The following is a 16,975-nucleotide window of genomic DNA, read 5'->3' on the forward strand; positions in this document are numbered from 1 at the left end:
AAAGGAACTAAGGTCAGAACGTGACAGCTGTAAACAAACAAAAACACAACTGAGAAAAAAAGATGCTGACATACATTTCCTGAAAATATCACAAACCCAATTGCACCCCCTGTACATTTGATGTCTTTACAGTTTGTGTATTTGTTACGAGTTTGAAAGGTGAAAGTTCTGGGATTGAGCAGGTATCAGGAAGCAGAGGCAGAACACAGAAGACAGTTAAAAAAAAAATTGAAGGCATGTTTTTTTAAGGCATGTTCCATTTCAACACATTTCAGTTTCTCCATTCCATTCTTTTGATTTGTTTCCAAAGGGTCACAGGAAGCAATGCAGCCCAGGAGGCAGGCGTCCATTTTATTAAAGATCTCACTTCAAATCAAATCACCAAATCAAATTTATTCGTACATCAGCTGATATCTCAAAGTACTGTACAGAAACCCAGCCTAAAACCCCAAACAGCAAGCAATGCAGGTGTTGAAGCACATTGGCTATGAAAAACTCCCTAGAAAGGCCAAAACCTAGGAAGAAACCAAGAGAGGAACCAGGCTATGAGGGGTGGCCAGTCCTCTTCTGGCTGTGCCAGGTGGAGACTATAACAGAACATGGCCAGCGCAAACAAAATCACATTAGCCATGTGCTTTGACCAAAACAAGACATCCCATGCTCTGGAAAAACCTAGGCTCCAGCATACCTCCAGATTGCATTAACATCTTATGGGCAGCACCAAGTAACACGCAACAGGGGAATTAAATACATGCAGCTCAAGTCACATGACCAGGCAATTAACCAATAGAAAATCTTGTTAGGTTAAACATGCAAATGAGTCACACCTATGACATATTCACCTGCCACTGTAGCCATCTATTACCCTCCTGTGTGTTGTACTAAATGAACAAAGAGAGAGCAAGAGCAGAGATAGAGAGAACTCTGACGTTCACACATACTGGATGTTTACAGTAATGTTACAACCATGGGTTGATGAATTTCCCAGAAGAGGCCCTCTGTTTTTACGCTGACTTGGTGAACTTCTCTGCCTCCACACTTTGAGTCTGCTGACGGCAGGCCTGATGTTACTGTGTGTGTGTGTGTGTGTGTGTGTGTGTGTGTGTGTGTGTGTGTGTGTGTGTGTGTGTGTGTGTGTGTGTGTGTGTGTGTGTGTGTGTGTGTGTGTGTGTGTGTGTGTGTGTGTGTGTGTGTTTGAGTCGAGAGTGAAACTGAGCAGGAGGGAAAGACAGAGACCGTGTGTGTTCCCTGAGACCACAGCTGCCACCACAAACTGAAATTCCTGTGGCTCTGGGATACAGGAGTCCCTGGATGCAGTTCAGTACTGTTGGTCGGTTTTCAAACTTTTAACTGTGGTCAGACCAGTCAGCCTCAGTTGTATACCTCACGTGTGACAGAGAAGAGTGCACCAATGGGAAAAACCTTGACATCTCACTAAACAACAAAATTGATGAAAGGGCATTATGTTACATCCTTTATATTGTGTTGTGTTGTGTTTCTGTTTACAAATCTAGGCTTACTTTGTTCGAGGTGATTGGATACATTTTGATGACAACAAACAACATTGATTCAACTCAACTGTTTATGAAGTCTTCCTTTGTGTCTGATGGTTACTCATCTCTGTGAATACCGTGTTGCATAAGAATTATGTCTACAATGAGAACAACCTCTTGTGATGAAATCCTGGCTGAAACCTGCGTCTGGGTAATGAAGCACAAACAAACATTAGAACGGAACTAAAATTCTCTCAGGTTCTCGTGTTGGAATATAGTTCTCGTGTTTGAATATAGTTCTCGTGTTCGAATATAGTTCTCGTGTTGGAATATAGTTCTCGTGTTTGAATATAGTTCTCGTGTTGGAATATAGTTCTCGTGTTGGAATATAGTTCTCGTGTTTGAATATAGTTCTCGTGTTTGAATATAGTTCTCGTGTTGGAATATAGTTCTCGTGTTCGAATATAGTTCTCGTGTTCGAATATAGTTCTCGTGTTTGAATATAGTTCTCGTGTTGGAATATAGTTCTCGTGTTGGAATATAGTTCTCGTGTTTGAATATAGTTCTCGTGTTTGAATATAGTTCTCGTGTTGGAATATAGTTCTCGTGTTCGAATATAGTTCTCGTGTTTGAATATAGTTCTCGTGTTTGAATATAGTTCTCGTGTTGGAATATAGTTCTCGTGTTGGAATATAGTTCTCGTGTTTGAATATAGTTCTCGTGTTGGAATATAGTTCTCGTGTTGGAATATAGTTCTCGTGTTGGAATATAGTTCTCGTGTTGGAATATAGTTCTCGTGTTGGAATATAGTTCTCGTGTTTGAATATAGTTCTTGTGTTGGAATATAGTTCTCGTGTTGGAATATAGTTCTCGTGTTGGAATATAGTTCTCGTGTTGGAATATAGTTCTCGTGTTTGAATATTGTTCTCGTGTTTGAATATAGTTCTCGTGTTCTAATATAGTTCTCGTGTTTGAATATAGTTCTCGTGTTCTAATATAGTTCTCGTGTTCGAATATAGTTCTCGTGTTTGAATATAGTTCTCGTGTTGGAATATAGTTCTCGTGTTCTAATATAGTTCTCGTGTTCTAATATAGTTCTCGTGTTTGAATATAGTTCTCGTGTTCTAATATAGTTCTCGTGTTCTAATATAGTTCTCGTGTTTGAATATAGTTCTAGTGTTTGAATATAGTTCTCGTGTTGGAATATAGTTCTCGTGTTCTAATATAGTTCTCGTGTTTGAATATAGTTCTCGTGTTCTAATATAGTTCTCGTGTTCTAATATAGTTCTCGTGTTTGAATATAGTTCTCGTGTTCTAATATAGTTCTCGTGTTCTAATATAGTTCTTGTGTTTGAATATAGTTCTCGTGTTCTAATATAGTTCTCGTGTTTGAATATAGTTCTCGTGTTCTAATATAGTTCTCGTGTTCTAATATAGTTCTCGTGTTCTAATATAGTTCTAGTGTTTGAATATAGTTCTCGTGTTGGAATATAGTTCTCGTGTTCTAATATAGTTCTCGTGTTTGAATATAGTTCTCGTGTTCTAATATAGTTCTCGTGTTCTAATATAGTTCTCGTGTTTGAATATAGTTCTCGTGTTCGAATATAGTTCTCGTGTTGGAATATAGTTCTCGTGTTCTAATATAGTTCTCGTGTTCGAATATAGTTTTCGTGTTTGAATATAGTTCTCGTGTTCTAATATAGTTCTCGTGTTCGAATATAGTTCTCGTGTTTGAATATAGTTCTCGTGTTCTAATATTGTTCTCGTGTTCGAATATAGTTCTCGTGTTTGAATATAGTTCTCGTGTTCTAATATAGTTCTCGTGTTCTAATATAGTTCTCGTGTTCGAATATAGTTCTCGTGTTTGAATATAGTTCTCGTGTTCTAATATAGTTCTCGTGTTCTAATATAGTTCTCGTGTTCGAATATAGTTCTCGTGTTTGAATATAGTTCTCGTGTTCTAATATTGTTCTCGTGTTCGAATATAGTTCTCGTGTTTGAATATAGTTCTCGTGTTCTAATATAGTTCCCGTGTTCTAATATAGTTCTCGTGTTCGAATATAGTTCTCGTGTTTGAATATAGTTCTCGTGTTCTAATATAGTTCTCGTGTTCGAATATAGTTCTAGTGTTTGAATATAGTTCTAGTGTTTGAATATAGTTCTCGTGTTCTAATATAGTTCTTGTGTTTGAATATAGTTCTCGTGTTCTAATATAGTTCTCGTGTTCTAATATAGTTCTCGTGTTCGAATATAGTTCTCGTGTTTGAATATAGTTCTCGTGTTCTAACATAGTTCTCGTGTTCGAATATAGTTCTAGTGTTTGAATATAGTTCTAGTGTTTGAATATAGTTCTCGTGTTCTAATATAGTTCTCGTGTTCTAATATAGTTCTCGTGTTCGAATATAGTTCTCGTGTTTGAATATAGTTCTCGTGTTCTAATATAGTTCTCGTGTTCGAATATAGTTCTAGTGTTTGAATATAGTTCTCGTGTTCGAATATAGTTCTCGTGTACGGATATAGTTCTCGTGTTCTAATATAGTTTGAATACGGATATAGTTCTCGTGTTCGAATATAGTTCTCGTGTTCGAATATAGTTCTCGTGTTTGAATATAGTTCTAGTGTACGGATATAGTTCTCGTGTACGGATATAGTTCTCGTGTTCGGATATAGTTCTCGTGTTCGAATATAGTTCTCGTGTACGGATATAGTTCTCGTGTACGGATATAGTTCTCGTGTTCGAATATAGTTCTCGTGTTTGAATATAGTTCTAGTGTACGGATATAGTTCTCGTGTACGGATATAGTTCTCGTGTTCGAATATAGTTCTAGTGTACGGATATAGTTCTCGTGTACGGATATAGTTCTCGTGTTCGAATATAGTTCTCGTGTTCGGATATAGTTCTAGTGTACGGATATAGTTCTCGTGTACGGATATAGTTCTCGTGTTTGAATATAGTTCTAGTGTACGGATATAGTTCTCGTGTACGGATATAGTTCTCGTGTACGGATATAGTTCTCGTGTTCGAATATAGTTCTCGTGTTTGAATATAGTTCTAGTGTACGGATATAGTTCTCGTGTTCGAATATAGTTCTCGTGTTTGAATATAGTTCTAGTGTACGGATATAGTTCTCGTGTACGGATATAGTTCTCGTGTACGGATATAGTTCTCGTGTTCGAATATAGTTCTCGTGTTCGGATATAGTTCTAGTGTACGGATATAGTTCTAGTGTACGGATATAGTTCTCGTGTTCGAATATAGTTCTCGTGTTCGGATATAGTTCTAGTGTACGGATATAGTTCTCGTGTTCGAATATAGTTCTCGTGTTCGAATATAGTTCTCGTGTTTGAATATAGTTCGGATATAGTTCTCGTGAATATAGTTCGGATATAGTTCTCGTGTTCGAATATAGTTCTAGTGTACGGATATAGTTCTCGTGTTCGAATATAGTTCTAGTGTACGGATATAGTTCTCGTGTTCGAATATAGTTCTCGTGTTCGGATATAGTTCTAGTGTACGGATATAGTTCTCGTGTTCGAATATAGTTCTCGTGTTCGAATATAGTTCTCGTGTACGGATATAGTTCTCGTGTACGGATATAGTTCTCGTGTTCGAATATAGTTCTTGTGTTTGAATATAGTTCTCGTGTTCTAATATAGTTCTCGTGTTCTAATATAGTTCTTGTGTTTGAATATAGTTCTCGTGTTCTAATATAGTTCTCGTGTTTGAATATAGTTCTCGTGTTCTAATATAGTTCTCGTGTTCTAATATAGTTCTCGTGTTCTAATATAGTTCTAGTGTTTGAATATAGTTCTCGTGTTGGAATATAGTTCTCGTGTTCTAATATAGTTCTCGTGTTTGAATATAGTTCTCGTGTTCTAATATAGTTCTCGTGTTCTAATATAGTTCTTGTGTTTGAATATAGTTCTCGTGTTCGAATATAGTTCTCGTGTTGGAATATAGTTCTCGTGTTCTAATATAGTTCTCGTGTTCGAATATAGTTCTCGTGTTTGAATATAGTTCTCGTGTTCTAATATAGTTCTCGTGTTCGAATATAGTTCTCGTGTTTGAATATAGTTCTCGTGTTCTAATATTGTTCTCGTGTTCGAATATAGTTCTCGTGTTTGAATATAGTTCTCGTGTTCTAATATAGTTCTCGTGTTCTAATATAGTTCTCATGTTCGAATATAGTTCTCGTGTTTGAATATAGTTCTCGTGTTCTAATATAGTTCTCGTGTTCTAATATAGTTCTCGTGTTCGAATATAGTTCTCGTGTTTGAATATAGTTCTCGTGTTCTAATATTGTTCTCGTGTTCGAATATAGTTCTCGTGTTTGAATATAGTTCTCGTGTTCTAATATAGTTCCCGTGTTCTAATATAGTTCTCGTGTTCGAATATAGTTCTCGTGTTTGAATATAGTTCTCGTGTTCTAATATAGTTCTCGTGTTCGAATATAGTTCTAGTGTTTGAATATAGTTCTAGTGTTTGAATATAGTTCTCGTGTTCTAATATAGTTCTCGTGTTTGAATATAGTTCTCGTGTTCTAATATAGTTCTCGTGTTCTAATATAGTTCTCGTGTTCGAATATAGTTCTCGTGTTTGAATATAGTTCTCGTGTTCTAATATAGTTCTCGTGTTCGAATATAGTTCTAGTGTTTGAATATAGTTCTAGTGTTTGAATATAGTTCTCGTGTTCTAATATAGTTCTCGTGTTCTAATATAGTTCTCGTGTTCGAATATAGTTCTCGTGTTTGAATATAGTTCTCGTGTTCTAACATAGTTCTCGTGTTCGAATATAGTTCTAGTGTTTGAATATAGTTCTCGTGTTCGAATATAGTTCTCGTGTACGGATATAGTTCTCGTCTTCTAATATAGTTCTCGTGTACGGATATAGTTCTCGTGTTCGAATATAGTTCTCGTGTTCGAATATAGTTCTCGTGTTTGAATATAGTTCTAGTGTACGGATATAGTTCTCGTGTACGGATATAGTTCTCGTGTACGGATATAGTTCTCGTGTTCGAATATAGTTCTCGTGTACGGATATAGTTCTCGTGTACGGATATAGTTCTCGTGTTCGAATATAGTTCTCGTGTTTGAATATAGTTCTAGTGTACGGATATAGTTCTCGTGTACGGATATAGTTCTCGTGTTCGAATATAGTTCTAGTGTACGGATATAGTTCTCGTGTACGGATATAGTTCTCGTGTTCGAATATAGTTCTCGTGTTCGGATATAGTTCTAGTGTACGGATATAGTTCTCGTGTACGGATATAGTTCTCGTGTTTGAATATAGTTCTAGTGTACGGATATAGTTCTCGTGTACGGATATAGTTCTCGTGTACGGATATAGTTCTCGTGTACGGATATAGTTCTCGTGTTCGAATATAGTTCTTGTGTTTGAATATAGTTCTAGTGTACGGATATAGTTCTCGTGTTCGAATATAGTTCTCGTGTTTGAATATAGTTCTAGTGTACGGATATAGTTCTCGTGTACGGATATAGTTCTCGTGTACGGATATAGTTCTCGTGTTCGAATATAGTTCTCGTGTTCGGATATAGTTCTAGTGTACGGATATAGTTCTAGTGTACGGATATAGTTCTCGTGTTCGAATATAGTTCTCGTGTTCGGATATAGTTCTAGTGTACGGATATAGTTCTCGTGTTCGAATATAGTTCTCGTGTTCGAATATAGTTCTCGTGTACGGATATAGTTCTCGTGTACGGATATAGTTCTCGTGTTCGAATATAGTTCTAGTGTACGGATATAGTTCTCGTGTTCGAATATAGTTCTAGTGTACGGATATAGTTCTCGTGTTCGAATATAGTTCTCGTGTTCGGATATAGTTCTAGTGTACGGATATAGTTCTCGTGTTCGAATATAGTTCTCGTGTTCGAATATAGTTCTCGTGTACGGATATAGTTCTCGTGTACGGATATAGTTCTCGTGTTCGAATATAGTTCTAGTGTACGGATATAGTTCTCGTGTTCGAATATAGTTCTCGTGTTCGGATATAGTTCTAGTGTACGGATATAGTTCTCGTGTTCGAATATAGTTCTCGTGTTCGGATATAGTTCTAGTGTACGGATATAGTTCTCGTGTTCGGATATAGTTCTCGTGTACGGATATAGTTCTCGTGTTCGAATATAGTTCTAGTGTACGGATATAGTTCTCGTGTTCGAATATAGTTCTAGTGTACGGATATAGTTCTCGTGTTCAAATATAGTTCTCATGTACGGATATAGTTCTCGTGTTCGGATATAGTTCTCGTGTTCAAATATAGTTCTCGTGTTCGAATATAGTTCTAGTGTACGGATATAGTTCTAGTGTACGGATATAGTTCTCGTGTTCAAATATAGTTCTCATGTACGGATATAGTTCTCGTGTTCGGATATAGTTCTCGTGTTCAAATATAGTTCTCGTGTTCGAATATAGTTCTAGTGTACGGATATAGTTCTCGTGTTCGAATATAGTTCTAGTGTACGGATATAGTTCTCGTGTTCGGATATAGTTCTCGTGTTCAAATATAGTTCTCGTGTTCGAATATAGTTCTCATGTACGGATATAGTTCTCGTGTACGGATATAGTTCTCGTGTTCGAATATAGTTCTAGTGTACGGATATAGTTCTCGTGTTCGAATATAGTTCTAGTGTACGGATATAGTTCTAGTGTACGGATATAGTTCTAGTGTACGGATATAGTTCTCGTGTTCGAATATAGTTCTAGTGTACGGATATAGTTCTCGTGTTCGAATATAGTTCTAGTGTACGGATATAGTTCTCGTGTTCGAATATAGTTCTCGTGTTCGGATATAGTTCTCGTGTACGGATATAGTTCTCATGTTCGGATATAGTTCTAGTGTACGGATATAGTTCTCGTGTTCGAATATAGTTCTCGTGTTCGGATATAGTTCTAGTGTACGGATATAGTTCTCGTGTTCGGATATAGTTCTCGTGTACGGATATAGTTCTCGTGTTCGAATATAGTTCTAGTGTACGGATATAGTTCTCGTGTTCGAATATAGTTCTAGTGTACGGATATAGTTCTCGTGTTCAAATATAGTTCTCGTGTTCGAATATAGTTCTCGTGTTCGAATATAGTTCTCGTGTACGGATATAGTTCTCGTGTACGGATATAGTTCTCGTGTTCGAATATAGTTCTAGTGTACGGATATAGTTCTCGTGTTCGAATATAGTTCTCGTGTTCGGATATAGTTCTAGTGTACGGATATAGTTCTCGTGTTCGAATATAGTTCTCGTGTTCGGATATAGTTCTAGTGTACGGATATAGTTCTCGTGTTCGGATATAGTTCTCGTGTACGGATATAGTTCTCGTGTTCGAATATAGTTCTAGTGTACGGATATAGTTCTCGTGTTCGAATATAGTTCTAGTGTACGGATATAGTTCTCGTGTTCAAATATAGTTCTCATGTACGGATATAGTTCTCGTGTTCGGATATAGTTCTCGTGTTCAAATATAGTTCTCGTGTTCGAATATAGTTCTAGTGTACGGATATAGTTCTAGTGTACGGATATAGTTCTCGTGTTCAAATATAGTTCTCATGTACGGATATAGTTCTCGTGTTCGGATATAGTTCTCGTGTTCAAATATAGTTCTCGTGTTCGAATATAGTTCTAGTGTACGGATATAGTTCTCGTGTTCGAATATAGTTCTAGTGTACGGATATAGTTCTCGTGTTCGGATATAGTTCTCGTGTTCAAATATAGTTCTCGTGTTCGAATATAGTTCTCATGTACGGATATAGTTCTCGTGTACGGATATAGTTCTCGTGTTCGAATATAGTTCTAGTGTACGGATATAGTTCTCGTGTTCGAATATAGTTCTAGTGTACGGATATAGTTCTAGTGTACGGATATAGTTCTAGTGTACGGATATAGTTCTCGTGTTCGAATATAGTTCTAGTGTACGGATATAGTTCTCGTGTTCGAATATAGTTCGAGTGTACGGATATAGTTCTCGTGTTCGAATATAGTTCTCGTGTTCGGATATAGTTCTCGTGTACGGATATAGTTCTCATGTTCGGATATAGTTCTAGTGTACGGATATAGTTCTCGTGTTCGAATATAGTTCTCGTGTTCGGATATAGTTCTAGTGTACGGATATAGTTCTCGTGTTCGGATATAGTTCTCGTGTACGGATATAGTTCTCGTGTTCGAATATAGTTCTAGTGTACGGATATAGTTCTCGTGTTCGAATATAGTTCTAGTGTACGGATATAGTTCTCGTGTTCAAATATAGTTCTCGTGTTCGAATATAGTTCTCATGTACGAATATAGTTCTCGTGTACGGATATAGTTCTCGTGTTCGAATATAGTTCTAGTGTACGGATATAGTTCTCGTGTTCGAATATAGTTCTAGTGTACGGATATAGTTATAGTGTACGGATATAGTTCTAGTGTACGGATATAGTTCTCGTGTTCGAATATAGTTCTAGTGTACGGATATAGTTCTCGTGTTCGAATATAGTTCTCGTGTTCGAATATAGTTCTCGTGTTCAAATATAGTTCTCGTGTTCGGATATAGTTCTCATGTACGGATATAGTTCTCATGTACGGATATAGTTCTCGTGTTCGAATATAGTTCTAGTGTACGGATATAGTTCTCGTGTTCGAATATAGTTCTAGTGTTCGAATATAGTTCTCGTGTTCGAATATAGTTCTCGTGTTCGGATATAGTTCTCGTGTACGGATATAGTTCTCGTGTTCGAATATAGTTCTCGTGTTCGAATATAGTTCTAGTGTTCGAATATAGTTCTCGTGTACGGATATAGTTCTCGTGTTCGAATATAGTTCTCGTGTACGGATATAGTTCTCGTGATATACGGATATAGTTCTCGTGTTCGAATATAGTTCTCGTGTTCGAATATAGTTCTCGTGTACGGATATAGTTCTCGTGTTCGAATATAGTTCTCGTGTTCGGATATAGTTCTAGTGTACGGATATAGTTCTAGTGTACGGATATAGTTCTCGTGTTCGAATATAGTTCTCGTGTTCGGATATAGTTCTAGTGTACGGATATAGTTCTAGTGTACGGATATAGTTCTCGTGTTCGAATATAGTTCTAGTGTACGGATATAGTTCTCGTGTTCGAATATAGTTCTCGTGTTCGGATATAGTTCTAGTGTACGGATATAGTTCTAGTGTACGGATATAGTTCTCGTGTTCGAATATAGTTCTAGTGTTCGGATATAGTTCTCGTGTTCAAATATAGTTCTTGTGTTCAAATATAGTTCTCGTGTTCGAATATAGTTCTCATGTACGGATATAGTTCTCGTGTTGGAATATAGTTCTCGTGTTGGAATATAGTTCTCGTGTTCGGATATAGTTCTCGTGTTCAAATATAGTTCTCGTGTTCGGATATAGTTCTCGTGTTCAAATATAGTTCTCGTGTTCGAATATAGTTCTCGTGTATGGATATAGTTCTCGTGTTCAAATATAGTTCTCGTGTTCGAATATAGTTCTCGTGTTCGGATATAGTTCTCGTGTTCAAATATAGTTCTCGTGTTCGAATATAGTTCTCGTGTTCGGATATAGTTCTCGTGTTTGAATACAGTTCTAGTGTACGGATATAGTTCTCGTGTTCAAATATAGTTCTCATGTACGGATATAGTTCTCATGTACGGATATAGTTCTCGTGTTCGAATATAGTTCTAGTGTTCGAATGTAGTTCTCGTGTTCGAATATAGTTCTCGTGTTCGAATATAGTTCTCGTGTACGGATATAGTTCTCGTGTTCGAATATAGTTCTCGTGTTCTAATATAGTTCTCGTGTACGGATATAGTTCTCGTGTACGGATATAGTTCTCATGTACGGATATAGTTCTCGTGTACGGATATAGTTCTAGTGTACGGATATAGTTCTCGTGTACGGATATAGTTCTAGTGTACGGATATAGTTCTAGTGTACGGATATAGTTCTCGTGTACGGATATAGTTCTCGTGTTCGAATATAGTTCTCGTGTACAGATATAGTTCTCGTGTTCGGATATAGTTCTCGTGTACGGATATAGTTCTCGTGTACGGATATAGTTCTAGTGTACGGATATAGTTCTCGTGTACGGATATAGTTCACGTGTTCGAATATAGTTCTAGTGTACGGATATAGTTCTCGTGTTCGAATATAGTTCTCGTGTTCGGATATAGTTCTAGTGTACGGATATAGTTCTAGTGTACGGATATAGTTCTCGTGTTCGAATATAGTTCTAGTGTACGGATATAGTTCTAGTGTACGGATATAGTTCTCGTGTTCGAATATAGTTCTAGTGTACGGATATAGTTCTCGTGTTCGAATATAGTTCTCGTGTTCGGATATAGTTCTCGTGTTCAAATATAGTTCTCGTGTTCGAATATAGTTCTCGTGTACGGATATAGTTCTCGTGTACGGATATAGTTCTCATGTACGGATATAGTTCTCGTGTTGGAATATAGTTCTCGTGTTCAAATATAGTTCTCGTGTTCGAATATAGTTCTCGTGTTCGGATATAGTTCTAGTGTACGGATATAGTTCTCGTGTTCGAATATAGTTCTCGTGTTCAAATATAGTTCTCGTGTTCGAATATAGTTCTCGTGTTCGGATATAGTTCTCGTGTTCAAATATAGTTCTCGTGTTCAAATATAGTTCTCGTGTTCTAATATAGTTCTCGTGTTCGAATATAGTTCTCGTGTTCGGATATAGTTCTCGTGTTCAAATATAGTTCTCGTGTTCAAATATAGTTCTCGTGTTCAAATATAGTTCTCGTGTTCGAATATAGTTCTCGTGTTCGGATATAGTTCTCGTGTTCGAATATAGTTCTCGTGTTCGGATATAGTTCTCGTGTTCAAATATAGTTCTCGTGTTCAAATATAGTTCTCGTGTACGGATATAGTTCTCATGTACGGATATAGTTCTCGTGTTCAAATATAGTTCTCGTGTTCAAATATAGTTCTCGTAACGGATATAGTTCTCGTGTTCGGATATAGTTCTCGTGTTCGAATATAGTTCTCGTGTTCGGATATAGTTCTCGTACGGATATAGTTCTCGTGTTCGAATATAGTTCTCGTGTTCGGATATAGTTCTCGTGTTCAAATATAGTTCTCGTGTTCAAATATAGTTCTCGTGTACGGATATAGTTCTCATGTACGGATATAGTTCTCGTGTTCGGATATAGTTCTCGTGTTCGAATATAGTTCTCGTGTACGGATATAGTTCTCGTGTTCGAATATAGTTCTAGTGTTCGAATATAGTTCTAGTGTACGGATATAGTTCTCGTGTTCAAATATAGTTCTCGTGTTCGAATATAGTTCTCGTGTTCGGATATAGTTCTCGTGTTCGAATATAGTTCTCGTGTTCGGATATAGTTCTCGTGTTCAAATATAGTTCTCGTGTTCAAATATAGTTCTCGTGTACGGATATAGTTCTCATGTACGGATATAGTTCTCGTGTTCAAATATAGTTCTCGTGTTCAAATATAGTTCTCGTGTACGGATATAGTTCTCGTGTTCGGATATAGTTCTCGTGTTCGAATATAGTTCTCGTGTTCGGATATAGTTCTCGTGTACGGATATAGTTCTCGTGTTCGAATATAGTTCTCGTGTTCGGATATAGTTCTAGTGTTTGAATATAGTTCTCGTGTTCGAATATAGTTCTCGTGTACGGATATAGTTCTCGTGTTCGAATATAGTTCTCGTGTACGGATATAGTTCTCGTGTTCGAATATAGTTCTAGTGTTTGAATATAGTTCTAGTGTACGGATATAGTTCTCGTGTTCGGATATAGTTCTCGTGTACGGATATAGTTCTCGTGTTCGAATATAGTTCTAGTGTACGGATATAGTTCTCGTGTTCGAATATAGTTCTAGTGTACGGATATAGTTCTCGTGTTCAAATATAGTTCTCATGTACGGATATAGTTCTCGTGTTCGGATATAGTTCTCGTGTTCAAATATAGTTCTCGTGTTCGAATATAGTTCTAGTGTACGGATATAGTTCTAGTGTACGGATATAGTTCTCGTGTTCAAATATAGTTCTCATGTACGGATATAGTTCTCGTGTTCGGATATAGTTCTCGTGTTCAAATATAGTTCTCGTGTTCGAATATAGTTCTAGTGTACGGATATAGTTCTCGTGTTCGAATATAGTTCTAGTGTACGGATATAGTTCTCGTGTTCGGATATAGTTCTCGTGTTCAAATATAGTTCTCGTGTTCGAATATAGTTCTCATGTACGGATATAGTTCTCGTGTACGGATATAGTTCTCGTGTTCGAATATAGTTCTAGTGTACGGATATAGTTCTCGTGTTCGAATATAGTTCTAGTGTACGGATATAGTTCTAGTGTACGGATATAGTTCTAGTGTACGGATATAGTTCTCGTGTTCGAATATAGTTCTAGTGTACGGATATAGTTCTCGTGTTCGAATATAGTTCGAGTGTACGGATATAGTTCTCGTGTTCGAATATAGTTCTCGTGTTCGGATATAGTTCTCGTGTACGGATATAGTTCTCATGTTCGGATATAGTTCTAGTGTACGGATATAGTTCTCGTGTTCGAATATAGTTCTCGTGTTCGGATATAGTTCTAGTGTACGGATATAGTTCTCGTGTTCGGATATAGTTCTCGTGTACGGATATAGTTCTCGTGTTCGAATATAGTTCTAGTGTACGGATATAGTTCTCGTGTTCGAATATAGTTCTAGTGTACGGATATAGTTCTCGTGTTCAAATATAGTTCTCGTGTTCGAATATAGTTCTCATGTACGAATATAGTTCTCGTGTACGGATATAGTTCTCGTGTTCGAATATAGTTCTAGTGTACGGATATAGTTCTCGTGTTCGAATATAGTTCTAGTGTACGGATATAGTTATAGTGTACGGATATAGTTCTAGTGTACGGATATAGTTCTCGTGTTCGAATATAGTTCTAGTGTACGGATATAGTTCTAGTGTTCGAATATAGTTCTCGTGTTCGAATATAGTTCTCGTGTTCAAATATAGTTCTCGTGTTCGGATATAGTTCTCATGTACGGATATAGTTCTCATGTACGGATATAGTTCTCGTGTTCGAATATAGTTCTAGTGTACGGATATAGTTCTCGTGTTCGAATATAGTTCTCGTGTTCGAATATAGTTCTAGTGTTCGAATATAGTTCTCGTGTTCGAATATAGTTCTCGTGTTCGGATATAGTTCTCGTGTACGGATATAGTTCTCGTGTTCGAATATAGTTCTCGTGTTCGAATATAGTTCTAGTGTTCGAATATAGTTCTCGTGTACGGATATAGTTCTCGTGTTCGAATATAGTTCTCGTGTACGGATATAGTTCTCGTGTACGGATATAGTTCTCGTGTTCGAATATAGTTCTCGTGTTCGAATATAGTTCTCGTGTACGGATATAGTTCTCGTGTTCGAATATAGTTCTCGTGTTCGGATATAGTTCTAGTGTACGGATATAGTTCTAGTGTACGGATATAGTTCTCGTGTTCGAATATAGTTCTCGTGTTCGGATATAGTTCTAGTGTACGGATATAGTTCTAGTGTACGGATATAGTTCTCGTGTTCGAATATAGTTCTAGTGTACGGATATAGTTCTCGTGTTCGAATATAGTTCTCGTGTTCGGATATAGTTCTAGTGTACGGATATAGTTCTAGTGTACGGATATAGTTCTCGTGTTCGAATATAGTTCTAGTGTTCGGATATAGTTCTCGTGTTCAAATATAGTTCTTGTGTTCAAATATAGTCCTCGTGTTCGAATATAGTTCTCATGTACGGATATAGTTCTCGTGTTGGAATATAGTTCTCGTGTTGGAATATAGTTCTCGTGTTCGGATATAGTTCTCGTGTTCAAATATAGTTCTCGTGTTCGGATATAGTTCTCGTGTTCAAATATAGTTCTCGTGTTCGAATATAGTTCTCGTGTATGGATATAGTTCTCGTGTTCAAATATAGTTCTCGTGTTCGAATATAGTTCTCGTGTTCGGATATAGTTCTCGTGTTTGAATATAGTTCTAGTGTACGGATATAGTTCTCGTGTTCAAATATAGTTCTCATGTACGGATATAGTTCTCATGTACGGATATAGTTCTCGTGTTCGAATATAGTTCTAGTGTTCGAATGTAGTTCTCGTGTTCGAATATAGTTCTCGTGTTCGAATATAGTTCTCGTGTACGGATATAGTTCTCGTGTTCGAATATAGTTCTCGTGTTCTAATATAGTTCTCGTGTACGGATATAGTTCTCGTGTACGGATATAGTTCTCATGTACGGATATAGTTCTCGTGTACGGATATAGTTCTAGTGTACGGATATAGTTCTCGTGTACGGATATAGTTCTAGTGTACGGATATAGTTCTAGTGTACGGATATAGTTCTCGTGTACGGATATAGTTCTCGTGTTCGAATATAGTTCTCGTGTACAGATATAGTTCTCGTGTTCGGATATAGTTCTCGTGTACGGATATAGTTCTCGTACGGATATAGTTCTAGTGTACGGATATAGTTCTCGTGTACGGATATAGTTCACGTGTTCGAATATAGTTCTAGTGTACGGATATAGTTCTCGTGTTCGAATATAGTTCTCGTGTTCGGATATAGTTCTAGTGTACGGATATAGTTCTAGTGTACGGATATAGTTCTCGTGTTCGAATATAGTTCTAGTGTACGGATATAGTTCTAGTGTACGGATATAGTTCTCGTGTTCGAATATAGTTCTAGTGTACGGATATAGTTCTCGTGTTCGAATATAGTTCTCGTGTTCGGATATAGTTCTCGTGTTCAAATATAGTTCTCGTGTTCGAATATAGTTCTCGTGTACGGATATAGTTCTCGTGTACGGATATAGTTCTCATGTACGGATATAGTTCTCGTGTTGGAATATAGTTCTCGTGTTCAAATATAGTTCTCGTGTTCGAATATAGTTCTCGTGTTCGGATATAGTTCTAGTGTACGGATATAGTTCTCGTGTTCGAATATAGTTCTCGTGTTCAAATATAGTTCTCGTGTTCGAATATAGTTCTCGTGTTCGGATATAGTTCTCGTGTTCAAATATAGTTCTCGTGTTCAAATATAGTTCTCGTGTTCTAATATAGTTCTCGTGTTCGAATATAGTTCTCGTGTTCGGATATAGTTCTCGTGTTCAAATATAGTTCTCGTGTTCAAATATAGTTCTCGTGTTCAAATATAGTTCTCGTGTTCGAATATAGTTCTCGTGTTCGGATATAGTTCTCGTGTTCGAATATAGTTCTCGTGTTCGGATATAGTTCTCGTGTTCAAATATAGTTCTCGTGTTCAAATATAGTTCTCGTGTACGGATATAGTTCTCATGTACGGATATAGTTCTCGTGTTCAAATATAGTTCTCGTGTTCAAATATAGTTCTCGTGTACGGATATAGTTCTCGTGTTCGGATATAGTTCTCGTGTTCGAATATAGTTCTCGTGTTCGGATATAGTTCTCGTGTACGGATATAGTTCTCGTGTTCGAATATAGTTCTCGTGT

The sequence above is a fragment of the Oncorhynchus keta genome, chromosome 22 (assembly GCF_023373465.1).
Source record: "Oncorhynchus keta strain PuntledgeMale-10-30-2019 chromosome 22, Oket_V2, whole genome shotgun sequence".
Classification (NCBI taxonomy): domain Eukaryota; kingdom Metazoa; phylum Chordata; class Actinopteri; order Salmoniformes; family Salmonidae; genus Oncorhynchus; species Oncorhynchus keta.